The following is a 14,894-nucleotide window of genomic DNA, read 5'->3' as shown; positions in this document are numbered from 1 at the left end:
CATAGTAAGTGAATGAGCATAACAGTATAAGAAATCTATAATTCTCTCTTGAGGGTTCAGCAAGGGAAGTAGGGAAAGAGATTGGATTAATTCTACTGAAACAGTGTGGTTAGTCATTATTCTTTATGTGGATCAATATGAATTGAGTCTAGGCTATTCTAAAACATACTGTTACTTTCCAGAACACAGTGAGCTATTTTGGTGGTGTGCTCAAGCCATAATAGTTACATTGTCAGATTATCCATTATACCTCACATCTCCATAAAAATTCTYAGCACTCAGATGTGCTGTTGAAGTCATCTTGGGTCCTTTTACTTAGAGGTAAAATAATATATTTGGCCTATTTTGGGTCTTTTTTAATAATCAACCATTCCTTTAAAAATGCTGAGAAAGATTGGTCATAATTATCTCTTAGCCATTTAGTTATTTTAAAAATTCATTTACTGTCTAATTTAACAAAGTGCTGAATGATTTCAGTGTAAGAGAAAATGATCAGAATACGGCAGGATTAGTCCTTTAAATRTTAGATGTCATTTTATTATTATTAAAAAGGTAGTTGCAGCGCAGGTTCCTGAAACTACACAGATTTATTTATTAGCACCAGAATTCTTACAGATAACCAAGTACTTAAAGAAATCCCAGCCATCTATTGGGAATATATTTCATGGTGCTGTTGCTGTCTATGGATCCAATCACAGAATCACAAAAAGGTTGAGGTTAGAAGTGACCTCCAGATATCATCTAGGCCAACCTCCCSTGCTCATGCTGGAACACCTAGCGCACGTGGCACAGGGTGGCATCCAGGCAGGTTTTGAAGRCCTCCAGAGAATCCACAACCTCCCTAGGCAGCCTGTTCCAGGGCCGTGTAACCCTCACAGGAAAAAAGCTCTTCCTCACATGGACATGGAACTTCCTGTGTTTCAATTTGTACCCATAACCTCTTGTCACCCCTTGTGGCCTGTCTTRGCTACCACCAAGAAGAGTTTGGCCCCATCCGCTTTACATTCTCCYCTCAAGTATTTATACATATTGATCAGATCCCCTTTCAGTCTTTTCTTCTCCAAGCTAAAGAGGCCCAGCTCGCTTAGTCTTTCTTCGTATGATAGATGCTCCAGTCTCTTAATCATCTTTGTTGCTYTCTGCTGGACCCTCTCTAGCACTTCCACATCCCTCTTGTACTGGGGAACCCAGAACTGACCCCAGTACTCCAGGTGCAGCCTCACCAGAGCTGAGGAGAGGGTCAAGATCCCCTCCCTTGTCCTGCTGGCAACACTCCTTCTAATGCAGGCCAGAATCCCACTGGCCTTCTTGGCCATGAGGGCATTGCCGGTTCATGGGTAATTTGTTGTCAACCAGGACTCCCAGATCCCTCTCTGTGGAGCTGTTTTCCAGCAGGTTAACCCCTAATCTGTCCTGGTGCTTGGGGTTATTCCGCCCTAGGTGCAGGACCCTCCACTTGTCCTTTTTGAACCTGAATTTTGTAAAGAACAATTTCTAGGAGTTTTGAATTACTTCCTGTGAAGGACTAGGACTTTTGTGAGTGTAAAATGTGACTGAAGTAAACAGAAYGACTCCACTAGAACTCCCCACTTTCATGACTTCAGATGGAGTTGAGGTCTTTCAGCACTGTATTACAGTATGGGGCCATGAGGRGTAAGTCTCCTTAAAATCTCTAGCATAATAACTATATCCGTGGAATGTATATTCAATAAATGGTTTTGAGTTGCACAGCTTGTCTCATTCCTTGCAAAAATCTTCCTGCTTACAGCTAACTTCTTGTTCTCTAATTTCACTGCACATATGATCCTGGGTGCAACATGCAGTCCTTCGGACCAACGCAGTGCACGTTGCATTGAACTGTGCAATGCATTTCCATTGAAYGGCATCAGGAAATAAGACAAGCACATCCTGAAGAAAAGGAATAAAGACATGAAGAACACTGAAAAGTCAGTTTTTTAAAGGGAATGATCAAAGAGATTATTATAATAATCTTTATATAAAGATAAAGGGCTTGACCTTTATCTTCACTGCAGAATTTAAAGGCCAGATGAAATGTTTTGTTTTATAATTCAAAAGATAAGAAATACAATGTACAAAAAAAAAAAACCCTCCTATTTTCAGTCTTAGCTATATCAGGAAAGTAAAATCTATTTTTTCATATAATGTTTAGTAGGCTCTGCTGCTCAGTAGATGTCAGTCAAAAGGAGTGAAAAGAGTTGTGAACAGTGGCTAAAATCCCTTCTTTTCTCATTTGTTCAGATTTCAGCCTTTTTGCTCTTGAGATGTCATAATTTTATTGTATTTCCAGTTACCACAGAGTCTTTCAAGACGGACAAGAGCTGAATGTGCATTTAAAAAAAAAAAAAAAGGAAAAAAGAAAAGTGTACAAAAGAAAAGCCAGGTTTCTTCTCTTTCAAGATCATGGTTAAATGAGATTTTAGTTTCTCAGAAAATAAACACAATGGATTAACTTAAAGAAGTGTTGACATTGTGACATGAAAATACAAGGTTATTATTCATTTATAATGCCCTACTGAGTCATAGAATTTTGAGAAACATGTGCTATCACAGAGTGTATTACCTATGGTCCTGGATGCTGCTAATATGCACATTAAACATGGAAATAATTTCATGTGAATATGATGAAAAAAAGACATGCTTAAAGTTAAGCAGCTGCACAACTCCTTTTGGAATGGAAACCTAGAGACACAAGACAGCTGATTTGAACAGAGAAATTAATCAGATTTTTTTTATATTAATGATGGAGGGATAAAGTTTTCTTCTAGCAGGAAGATAGCTTAATTTTCTCTTGTAAATACTATTGAAGAACACAATACAAGAGATTAAAAYTATTTGCAAAGTTAAGCCCTTTGAAGTAAAGAAAAACTAGTAATAAGGTTGCCTACRTGCAATGGTACAGATTTCCAAATGGTTTTGTATTAAAACAGCATGGAGTGCAACAATACAAAATTTCTAAGAATCAGGTCAGTTATTTAGGAGACTAAATATGGATTTAGGATTAAGATTTTCAAGCAAACAAAACAGAGCCAGACTGCTCAGCTGCAATATTAGCTTGAAACCTAAGTGACCAAATGATTTAGTTGCCTGAATCTTATTGTCCCTTCCCTTGACCTTCTGAAAAATTCCAGGCTAGCACTGAAATCTTGATTCCACTGAAGTCAGTAACCAGACATCTGATTGCTACAATGCCAGGATTTCATTTGGGCTTCTCACTTTGCCTACTCAGGAATGAGCCCTCTTTAGACTTGCAGCCTCTTTCTGACTCCATAAATGATTTTAACTGGAGCTGGATCAGGCCACAGGACATTAGCAAGACTTCAATTCAATTTAAGGGGAGTAACCACATGACCAGACTGTGACAACAGGGCCTGAACAAAATAGCTACTGATAAAAATTGCACATTTCTGCAAAGAGGTCATGGGAGTTTTATTATCCTTTCAATGGGCAGAAGTCAGTATTGCTGATCTATGCTGCCACCCTGTGTCACTCAGCACTCTTGACTGCTTTTTCAGTTGCTTACACMTGGGATATTTGCCATGCAACTCAAAATCATTTAAACTATTGGCCTCTTCTTCCTTTGCTTTGTATTGAATTTCTCCCATAGCAAGCCATTCACGTTACATTTCCATTCAATGAGTGCAGTATATATTCTGACAGAAAGCATTTGCTGTCTGTCTGATTCCAAATACATGTATGTCTCAATGGCAAAGCTGGGGAAAAAAAAAAAAAAAAAAAAAAAAAAAAAGAAAAGGAAAGAAAAGAAAAGAAAAGGCTTTCATCATCATAAAGTCAAACTGGTATTTATTTACCACCCGGGAGAGACATCATTGCATGCTAATTATCGAACAGGTTATGCCCTGATTTAATTGGAAAACCACAATTGAAAATGATGAATAATGTTTTCATTATGTTTATTTCAAAGCATTGCTTAATCATACTTAYAGTTCACGATGAGGAAATATTTTAATTGGATTTCGCTTGGCCAGTCCTTGGACAAAGAATGTCCTTTCATTTTCATGTGAAGTCCTCCAGGCAAGAAGATTCTGATCTCTGATTGTGACCTTTAAACACAGGTATATATAATAAATATATACCTTACATATGTATTTATTGCTGTAAATGATAACTTYCAATTCTGTACAGATGTGCAAAAGATTGAATGGACAGAGAAAAACTTAGCTGGCCGTTTTCTCATAGATGAACTAGTGCTTCCTTCTTTAGAAAAGCTGAAGGGTCCAAAGGGCAGGAGCATTCTTTCCTTACAATCAGAAGGCTCCATTTCTTCAAGACTATTTTAGACAGAGAATCCTGCAGATTGCTAAAATAAGCAATCACATTGTGCACCCAATCACATTGCGCCTTCTCACTTGGCAGACAGGAAGAGTTTTAATTAAAGTTTCATATTTGCACTGGGCAGTATCAGCGAGCTCCTAATCTGCTGGGTTTGTTTGTTTGTTTGTTTGTTTGCTTGTTTTTCTTTCTTTTTTCTTTTTTTTTTTTTTTACATTTGAAATTGTGAACTTTCTGATCACTTCTGGTTATGGTTCCCTTCAGTTTGTAATAGTCAAAGCAGGAGGTTTTCAAAGCGTTTGACTCTTTGCCTTTGACTCTTCAAGTAATTCCTTCTTAATTCAGTCAGCTTCCTTGTGAATTGCCCCTTCCCAGATTTCAGAATAACATTTCTCATAGGTCCTATCTGTGTGAAAGTCGTATTTACTGGTTATATATCTTTACATTATATTCTATACAAGAGGATTGTTAATTGTTAAACAAAAGCACATGCACAGAAGTTATAAAATATACTGTCTATACTGTTTTTTTTTTCCACAGTATTTTTCAGTGTGGAGAATAGATAGTCGTCAGTAAACTGGTATTTCTAGCAGTCCTGGATTGGTTTCCTGCATGCCATTTAAACCCTTGAGGGCTCTTAATTCCTTCAAAGGTGTTTTTGAGCTACTGTTCATATTAATAGCTCAGTTTTTCACAGATATCACTTCTGAGTATTTCTGCACCAAGCACTAGAGTGTTGTACAAACTAGTAAAACAAAAACAAATATAAAATAGGAACAATATAGATACATCAGTGTCACATTTCATCTAGTCTTGGTGTGGATTTTTTACTATAGTAAGAAGAACACACTGTTCCTGTAACACAAGCTAGTAGCTCTGAATGGTAACATGCTCTGCTTTTTAGCTATACTAAATTACTTGAAGATAGCAGATGAATTCGAAACATGGTGTTGTCTTGTAGCACACAGACATGTCTTTATTTTAACTATCCCGTGAAAAGGTAGATATYGCTCTTCCCATTTTAGGAAATAAATTTTTGTTCCTGTCTTGAAATACTTTCAGCTTGTTTTTTCTGTGTGATCAGCATATTAAAGAATAGCTCCTTTTGGCCCCTTTTGCAAAGCTACCACATGTTGCTTTTAAGTTTCAAATTATGATAATCTTAGTTCAAAACTCTGTCATAGCATAACTAGTTCTGTGGAAAGGTAAATAACAAAGAAAGCARCCAAGACCACAAGTTTTCATGATTTCAGTGGAAATTTATGTCCCAATCCAGATCCTTTAGAAAGTTTTATAAAATGCATATGCCACAACTATGCTTGGTGTTCAGCAATGACAGTGAATAGCATTGGGAAAGTTTTGTCATTTTTGCAGCCATGTCAAATTTTAGCTTAACAGTGGCAATCCTACCTAATGAGATAGAAGTGTCTCACTGCCAACTATGTGTCCAGAAATTCCCCTACGGTCGGAAGCAGAGCCAACAAGCTACTCTGAATGCTGAAATGAAGGAAGCAAAAACCAGCAGATAACCAACAGGGGAGTGACACCTAAGCCAACACTTTGCCATATGAAGAGGTGATGGCATCCGTTTTAAATGAGACAATGGTAGAAGATACACTGCAACAACGAGCAAAATACCACTTCTAAGATGACCTTCCTGTTACAGCAGGGAGCACTCGCCCTCTAGAGGATCAGTGATCAACAGCTAGCTCGGCTCTTGCAAACCCAAAGAGATCCTTGCTGTACCTTGGGAATGGGGCTAAATAGCTCAAGTTACCAAAATTCTGTCACCCATTTTCCTTTCYGTCTTGAATCCTCCTATGCACCCATGACCGTGGAGAAGTCAGAGCAGTCAGCAGCTAAATATTTCTTTGCTTTCCCAGAAGCTATCTCAGATAAACAATTATCGGTCCAAGCAGTAGAGCTCTATGGAAAATGATTCTTCTATTTCTGGAGCTCTCTGCCTGCAAATTGTGACTTTACCAAAAAATAATAAATGTATGTGTCACTTCTCCATATAACTCCYTGAATAAAAATTCTGTCATTCTCCTTTTTTAAAACTGATGTTATCATTCTTACAAACATAGCCTCAGCTTACCTCTTGTCTTACATATTCTTGTCCATTACTTGGCTCGCTTTAACTTCCTCAGCATAGCTCTAATCATTAATGTTTATAGCTGCTTTTTTGCCCTGGGCCCAAGCAAGGACTCTATAGGACAGATTATTTCTGATGCAATACCACCAGTCAGCTTYTTTGCTGACAGAAATGTAACCTCTGTGTCCTTCCCACAGGTGAAGCAGATCTCCACCTGCTCWTTGTTGTTTTCTGTAGCTTCCCTTCTACCTTCTCCACTTGGGATGCCTCAAAGGACCTGGAAGCTGGAGGAGTTTATGAATCTTTCACTAATCTGGCATCTGCCATTATGCAGACTTGAAATTCTCCACTGCTAATATCGGCTCCCTAAAAGGTGATTTATACATGTGAGGAGAGAAAATTTTGCCATCTGAGGAGTATTCAGCCAGCCATTTCCCACAGTTTGTTCCCAGCATGCGCTGGGCACAATAAATCCTACATCTGGTTGTGTAGAACATTCTTGGATAGTTCAAAGGCCAATGATCTAAAACAGTATTCCCAAGATCCTGAAGTAAGTCTAAACTGATCATTTAAGAGAAAACACTTAAAAAATGCATGGTATGTAATAGCAGTTCAGAACTAGTTACTATTTTTATTTTTGAAATACATGTAAATTTGACCAGGGGTCTCTAGGGCCTAACTTTAAAACTCTGTTGAATTTTCATTGCTTTACTAAGCATATTACGCAATTCTCTCACTTATCTTCTCTCAAAACAAGCTTTCCTAAGAGACATTATTCAAACTATCTTCGTGTAAATTTGATATTTTGGGGGAGAAAACAAAACAAACAAATAAACAAACAAACAAAACCCTCATTTTTCTAATTYGATTGGTTCCTGCATTAACCTCTTCTGTTTTGAACAGTGTGTTAAGTGGGTTTAAAAAATGTTCCTGTCAAATTCTGCAAACAAATGCAGCCTTTCTTGTAATTTCAAGCCTCCCTCAGAAAATCATATACCAAAAGAAGGAATACATACCAATATATCAAAAAGTTTGGGGCCAACCTTAGCATCCAAAACCTGAAACAGGATGTGTTCTTTGCATTTTTTTGTATTTAAGTTGCTTAGAATTGTATGGTATATAAAAAAAGATAGGTGCTTGGCACATTACATAACACACAATAAACCATTTTTTCTTAGCTAAACACAATTAACTGATGGGAAATGTGTGGCGAGCTGTATCACCAATAAACTGCTAAACAAAGAAGATTTGTGAGCAGACCTCGGGCATATATGCACAGTGATTTTTGTATGTATGATCTTTTTCTGATGTTTGTAGGTAACATCCAGTGTATACATTATTCTGGTTATTTAAGGCTTTGTTGGTTCTTTTTTTTTTTAGAATGGCAAAGTCCATATGCTTGAATTACCACAATGAAAKAGTTTATAACAATAACACAACACAAAGTGCAATAGGGCAAGTGTTTCAGCCCCAGCAGCTCTTTGCCAAAGTTAGACATTGTCTCATCTGGAGGCAATGGCACCCTCCAGTAAAACCTATCTTTAAGAGTTGAATAAGTCAAAATTATTATCATGTTCACTTTTATGTGCAGCTGTTGYTCTAGGGATATGGTCTCCTGTCACTTACATGCCGCATGGCTCTAGTTTTTGTATAATGTATCTGTTTTATAGGGTCAATCAGAAAAATGCTATTTCCAGTCTGGAAATACAGTACCTCTTTCACACCTTGGTAAGTACAGAAGGATGAAAAATGGGAAAACGAAAAATAAATATTTTCTTGACAATAAATGATGGAGCTAACCAGAGGCATCCAGGGTCCAACAGTCATAGTTACACATTTTCAATTAGTCTTTCCATTTCCTTTTAATTCCTGCTTGTAACAGACTCACAGCTACATGCTGGAATTTTTCTGTTTGTGCTTACACGTTATTTAGTCATGATGTTGTCCAGGTCTGGTATGATTTCTTCTGTTAAAATGAGTAGAAATGCCAGCATATAAGTCCGACTTACAGAATGATCCTTAAAGGACACTTGATCATCCACTTTCACATTCTCTTCATTTTCCCTCAGTGAAATGAACATGCAGATAAAAAAGCTGAGTGACCTAAAGATTCCTCATATATAGATGTATGCCATAGCAAAATAGGACAGTAGCTAAAACGTTAATTTCATGAGCAATAGTTTTACTATGATTTTCATCAAAAWCAACAAATAAATCTTTTTTTGTGTGTGCTCCCTATGTAGGTCATTTGTCTTGAGAAGTGGTAATAATGGAAAATGTGAAGAAATTGCTGATCCTGTGAGAGTTACCACTGAGTTAGCTTTCACACTCCCAAGGAAATTAACTTTAAAAAAATGACAAAACTGCCCAGGTGAGTACTTCTGAAAGAGAACAAGCCTTCATTCAAATCCAGATCTATTTGCTCAGAAAATCCATTTACCCATACTAAGTATGTGGAAAATTATCTTGTTTTGAAATTCATAATAAAGGATCAAGAGAGACGTCTATTCAAATTCTGAATACCTACAAATAAATTTGCATTTCAGTAAAACGTATCTCAATTCTACATAAACTTCAGAGGAAATTTCACCCAGATATGTCAAGGGAAGATTCATCACACAGATACTAAGTGATGCTTACAAAGAAAGGCAACTTGTTACAGCATCCCATTGATTAATCAATGGAGTTGTATTAACTTATCTGTAAAACAGAGGATAATAGTAGTCTTAACTCATGAATTCTTCGTGAAACTGAAAGAGTTGATGACTGAAGTAGAGATTATAGTGATAGGGAAGTTATACTTCAGCAAGGCCAATTTTTTTTTTGTAAATCAGTGGCAGAACTAGAGCATTCTTTGAGTCATGACATAACAGTCTTCAGTTTTAACAACCAAAGTCATCACAAATAATAACTTGATCCTTTTTCATAGTATTGGTGCAGACAGCAGTTCAAATCTAAACTTCTGTAGTGGATTGCCTTCAATTATTAAGCAGTAAAAGGTGTCAGGTCCTTATCAGGAACAGAGATGAAARGGAATACTTTGCTTTAATACGAGATGGGAAAGACATGTTGCTGAACATAATGAACTGTATACTATTCGGAATGCATCACAATGGCTCCTTATTTGGGTTACATGTGGAAGATGAAACAAATATGTTCATACATTCCAGAGACATCTTTTCAAAACTTCAAACCATCTCATTGCATTCACTTTGGAGAATATTTTACATCTGAGAAACCTTAAGATCACTCAGTAGAGTAGGTCACATTGTCTATTTGAAGACTTTATGGATTAATCAAAGGACAGAGTCTTATATGTCGTGCAAATTTTAAGTAAAAGAACAATGTRCATGATAAAAATTCTAGCTTGGTTCTGCAAACTTACACAGGACCTTTTCCCCAGTTCCCAACTTCTTCCAATGTTTTTTACTCCATATGCAAATTAGCAGACTTTTTTTTTGGCTTATGACTGGACAAAGATTAACTGAAAACAGGCTTATTCAGCAAAYGAAAATGTATGTACTGTCTTCAAAATTACTGAAGTGTTTTGATTCTCAATCTTCAGAACAATGACCTCCATCTTGAAGTTTAATTTCATTGATATAAAATGATGGCACAAAATGCAGATATCTAACAAGTCTAACAATTGCATTTCGTGTCTAGAATGTAATTATAAGAGCTGGCCAACTATAATAACAGATAGTCATTAACAGCGTAAGATACAGATGGTTTCTGCTTAACATTTGTTTATAATAATGAAGTATAAGTCAAGTTGCATTTTGTGTTGCATTTTTAACAGCTGTGAAGAGCCAGTAAAAAAATCTAAAACCAAGTATGACTTAAAAYATAGTACTGTTTTTTCTTCTCCAAAACAGCAAGTGAAGCACAGAATGTTTCCATTATATCATTTGTAAGTTTTTTAAATATTGGTTTTCTAAGAAAATTAGCTGTACAACTTAGATTTTTTTCTATCATTTAGTTCCTCTCTCCTCCTTCAATTGACTACTAGCAATTATGTCTGACARCATCTCCAGAATAATCCATACTTTGTTCAAAGAAGCAGATGAGCAGGAGAAAAAGACTTAAACAGTGCCTAGATGGGAGAAAACCTGGAAAGTTCATCTATTTTATGTTCACTTTGCTGGCAACTCGTCCATATATCACTCTAGATTACCTATAGCATTAGATTTTACACTGCCAGCATGGAAAACAGAAAGTCATAGCAGGCACAAGGGGTTCCTGAGGGCACTGCAATACGGGAACAGGAAACAGGGAGTCGGGTTATTGCAGTGTAAGTAAAGTAGCTGATACAAAACGAGATTTGGTATATCTGCTGCTCACAGAACAACTTGTCTAAATAAACATCTGCCTCTTCACATTCAACTGTACAGTTCTTGAACTGGCCACAGATGCAATTATGTGTTTTCATTCTCACTGCTCTCTGAGCATGTTAGAATACATCCAGTTGAATCCATTAAGTGTTCAAAAATAAAATAAAATAAAATAAAATAAAATAAAATAAAATAAAATAAAATAAAATAAAATAAAATAAAATAAAATAATACAGAATAGTCTCTCTGGTAACAGGATTATCGGCCTCGCTGCACACATGTCATCCTATATCTAACTACCACTCACAGGTTTTATTTCCATGATTCCTGGGGAGAAATAACTCCAGGCACCAGGACAGATTAGGGGTTGACCTCCCGCTCCACAGAGAGCTGGAGGGAGCTGGGAGTCCTGACTGACAACAAGTTACCCATGAGCCAGCAATGACCTCATGGCCAAGAAGGCCAATGGGATCCTGGCCTGCATCAGGAGGAGTGTTGCCAGTAGGCTGAGGGACGTGATCCTGTCCGTCTCCTCAGCTCTGGTGAGGCYGCACCTGGAGTATTGAGAGCAGTTCTGGGTTCCCCAGTACAAGAGGGATATGGAAGTGCTAGAGAAGGTGCAGCAGAGGGCAACAAAGAAGATCAAGGGACTGGTGCATCCCTCATATGAGGAAATACTAAGCAAGCTGGGACTCTTTAGCCTACAGAAGACTGAGAGGGGATTTGATCAATATGTATAAATATCTGAAGGGAGGATGTAAAGGAAATGGGACCCTCAGATATCTTCAGTGCTTGTCTCACATATAAGGGGATACAGTATGGTTTCAGGTTAGAAAAACTAACATGAGTTAGTTAGCTCCAGTCAGCTGTATTAGAGTCTCTCAGGATCTAATGTCTTCAGGTAATTTAAACTGATATTCTTTCCCCTGCAGACATATCTTAGACAACAGAGGGACTGGAAAATGATCCGTTGCCAAGTGTGGTCTTGAATTTTTATGAACCTGCTCTGGTTTTACATTTAGAAGACAGAAGTGTCCTGATATCCTGAAAATTATCTATATAAAAAAACCAATAAATCTGAAGGTTAAAATTATTATCTTCTTTTCCTTTCCTAGCTCCTCCCTAAAAAAAAAAAAAAAAAAAAAAAAAAAAAAAAAAAAATTACAAACATTTTTAAAAAATCTAGCATGTGGTAACTGAAATATAAATAGATATGGAGTGATTTTCCAATGGCGCCAGATAATACCAGATACCACCTCCTCCAAAAACTTTATTTCATGTACCAAAGGCCTACATTTCATTTTTTTCTCCAATCCTGCAGTCTCACGGGACCTTGTATTTGGTTTTTGCAGATCCTGGCAGTGAGCTCACTTAAATGAACTCTTTAACTTTGCATAAGCTTCACAACTCCTTTCTGCAGATGTGCCTGTTCCCTGACACTCTTACTGTGGTTTGGCCCTGTCTGCACTTTATGTCACCTGCACTGTTAATGGCTTCATAACGGCTCCCCGACAGAGTGACAGAGCAGCAAGTCTAAGCTACCTTGTTAGAGCTATGTGAGAATCTCTGGCTGCACAGAATTAATATCTATTCTGTCTTGTCTCAGCTGGCGCAAGAAAGGAAACAGAATCTAACCAGAGCYAAAAGAAATTTCCTAAAACATGGATTACTCCATAGTACCAAGAGAGCTGATGGCTGAGTTTTTCAATAGTTTATACTCTTGGTGTTGTGGATTATAGTTTATGACTGGGTCCAGAAAACTGCAATGGAATTTATTAGTAATAAGGCTTTTGCTTCTCTGTTAGTGGCAAAGGTGGTCTCTAATGTAATTTATTATTATCTACATTATTGCTATCTTTCTATAGCAAATTAATGGTTGAAGCAGAGCTATAGCCCAACTGTTTGTAAAAGGACAAACGAAAAGACTGAAAGGAAGGTGTAAGATCCACAGCTGAGTATTTCTGGTGCTATAAGCAATCAGGTAAGGAAGGTCCTTCCAAACACTTCACCCTTAGAAAACAAATATCATTGTAAGTAACTAATTTTTAAACCAGTCTTTATGGAGAAAAATGCTGCCACTTTGCTATTTCTTTGCTATTCTGTTTTACCCTGAGATGCATATTCTCCATCTGTCATTGTTAATAAGTATCTTATGCATACTTTGAATATAGCATCCAATTGCAATTTGGATGTAGCAGAGACTTAAGTTGGGCATGAAGTTCTGAAGTTCTGCTCAGCCTCTGAGTCATCGAGTTGTTGAGCAACTTTCCACTCCTACATTTGTGATATTATGGGGGGGGGGGGGGGGGGGGGGGGTGGGGGGGTAGGGGGCTCACAGGCAGTGATAATCCTTTATAATATCTTTTTTCCTACAAACAGTAATTGTAGCTTTTCCTCTTGAAATGTATGCATAATGATATATCTGGTACGTGATACTACAGAACATAATTTTGTCAGCCTTGCTCTAACCAGCTCCTAACCTCTATCTCTCTCCTCTAGCTTAATTCCTTCTGTCACACTGCCTATTTGTCATCGGGAGAAGCAATTAAAATATTTCAATACACACAGAAGCACTTCTRACATACTACATTATCACAGATTTTAACAAGACACTTTCCCTTCTCTCAAGTCATTGTTCAGGAGCTCATCTGTTCCTAATACTGTAGCAAGGAAGCAGAAAAGCAGCTGCAACACAGACTGCAGTTTCTGCCTCTTACTGGCAATGTTGTCTGAAAGAAAACYCAGGCAGGGTAAATTAGGAGGTATACTGAGCCCTGGCAAACTTCTCTTTCCACGTGGCTTTGTAAAACATTGATTTCAGTGTCTCACTGGTGCAAAAAAAACATGGAACTATGTACTTTTTTTTWAATTAAAGACACTCAAAATAGTAATGTAAAGAAATAATGCTGGAATTAAGGTATTCACACATGGGCAAAATGTACCCTTGTGTGGGTACACATGGCAAAATGTGGTGGTAATTCCAGGGATGTTCAAGTTTAAGCTGAAGCCTGGTCATGCTCATGTCCTTTCATAGACCTATTCTTATCAGACCTAACAAGGAACAGGATGGAAGCGGGATGTAGAAAAACAATAAAAGAAAGACTGACATGTGGCATGTTCGAGATTTTTCTTTCCAAATCACTTGGATTGGATCACTTGGATCATTAATTCTCTTCATGCAGTTCATTCAGCCTTTATTCATAGCCTCCCCCCCCAAAAAAAGGCTTGCTGGGCCTTKTTATTTTGTTCACCAAAAAAACACAGTTTCTGACAAATGAAATATATTTCCTTCAATTCCTATTTTTCAGTAGACCTTGAGCTTGGCCTTTTTGACATCAGCTTTTGCTGACCTTTATAAACAATTTTATGTTGCATATGACAAAACACAGTACACGTTTCTGAAAAACAGCATTGAGTTGCTCCCAAGAGAGTGAAGAAATCACAGAGGAAGCCATTTACAATAACTTTAACCCTGAGAACACTCTAGTAGAAAGGTCATAGTCAGCATCATGCAGGTATAAATGCTGAGGGACCAAGAATGCTTGGTAAAGTATACCCTAGAAAACATAGTTATTCCGTTGTAACATACAACTATTAAATACTTTTCAGAGATTTAATTTGGTAAAAATTGGGTCTTATTGTCCATAAGGTCAGTAAAAAGGGCWCTGTGTACAAACAGGAGGGACCAAAGCCTGTGCCAGAAGTTTGACATGACATAGTTAAATATCTATAAGCATGTAGATCATTTGATATTTTTAGTTAAATCCTTTGAAATAATACAAGTTTGTACAGACATGGAAAAAAAAMCCCAAATATTTAGATTGGAAAAATTTTAAGTGACTGAAAGCAAATTTTTTTGACAGAAAGTAATGCTAAGTCTCATGATTGTTGCTCTTGTCAAGAACCAGGAATAAAATTGTCAGTTACTTAGAATTTGCTACTAAATGACTGAAAACAAAATCTGGTCATGGTAGTTCAAACTATTTAATGGGACGTTGTCAAGCCATGTTAACTAAGTTCACTGTATATCTGTCATGATTTTCCATAATGCTGATGTTTTTCTGAATTACTATATCCTTTTACATTGCTAGTGAAACAGTGAACTTACATGGTGAGAAAAATGCAAAAATGAAACCAAAGAAAAAATAGCGTAACAG

Source organism: Nothoprocta perdicaria, unplaced genomic scaffold, assembly GCF_003342845.1.
Source record: "Nothoprocta perdicaria isolate Ctin4 unplaced genomic scaffold, notPer1 scaffold_164, whole genome shotgun sequence".
Taxonomy (NCBI): domain Eukaryota; kingdom Metazoa; phylum Chordata; class Aves; order Tinamiformes; family Tinamidae; genus Nothoprocta; species Nothoprocta perdicaria.
The sequence above is the reverse complement of the archived record's forward strand: the minus strand, read 5'-3'. Positions refer to the sequence as shown.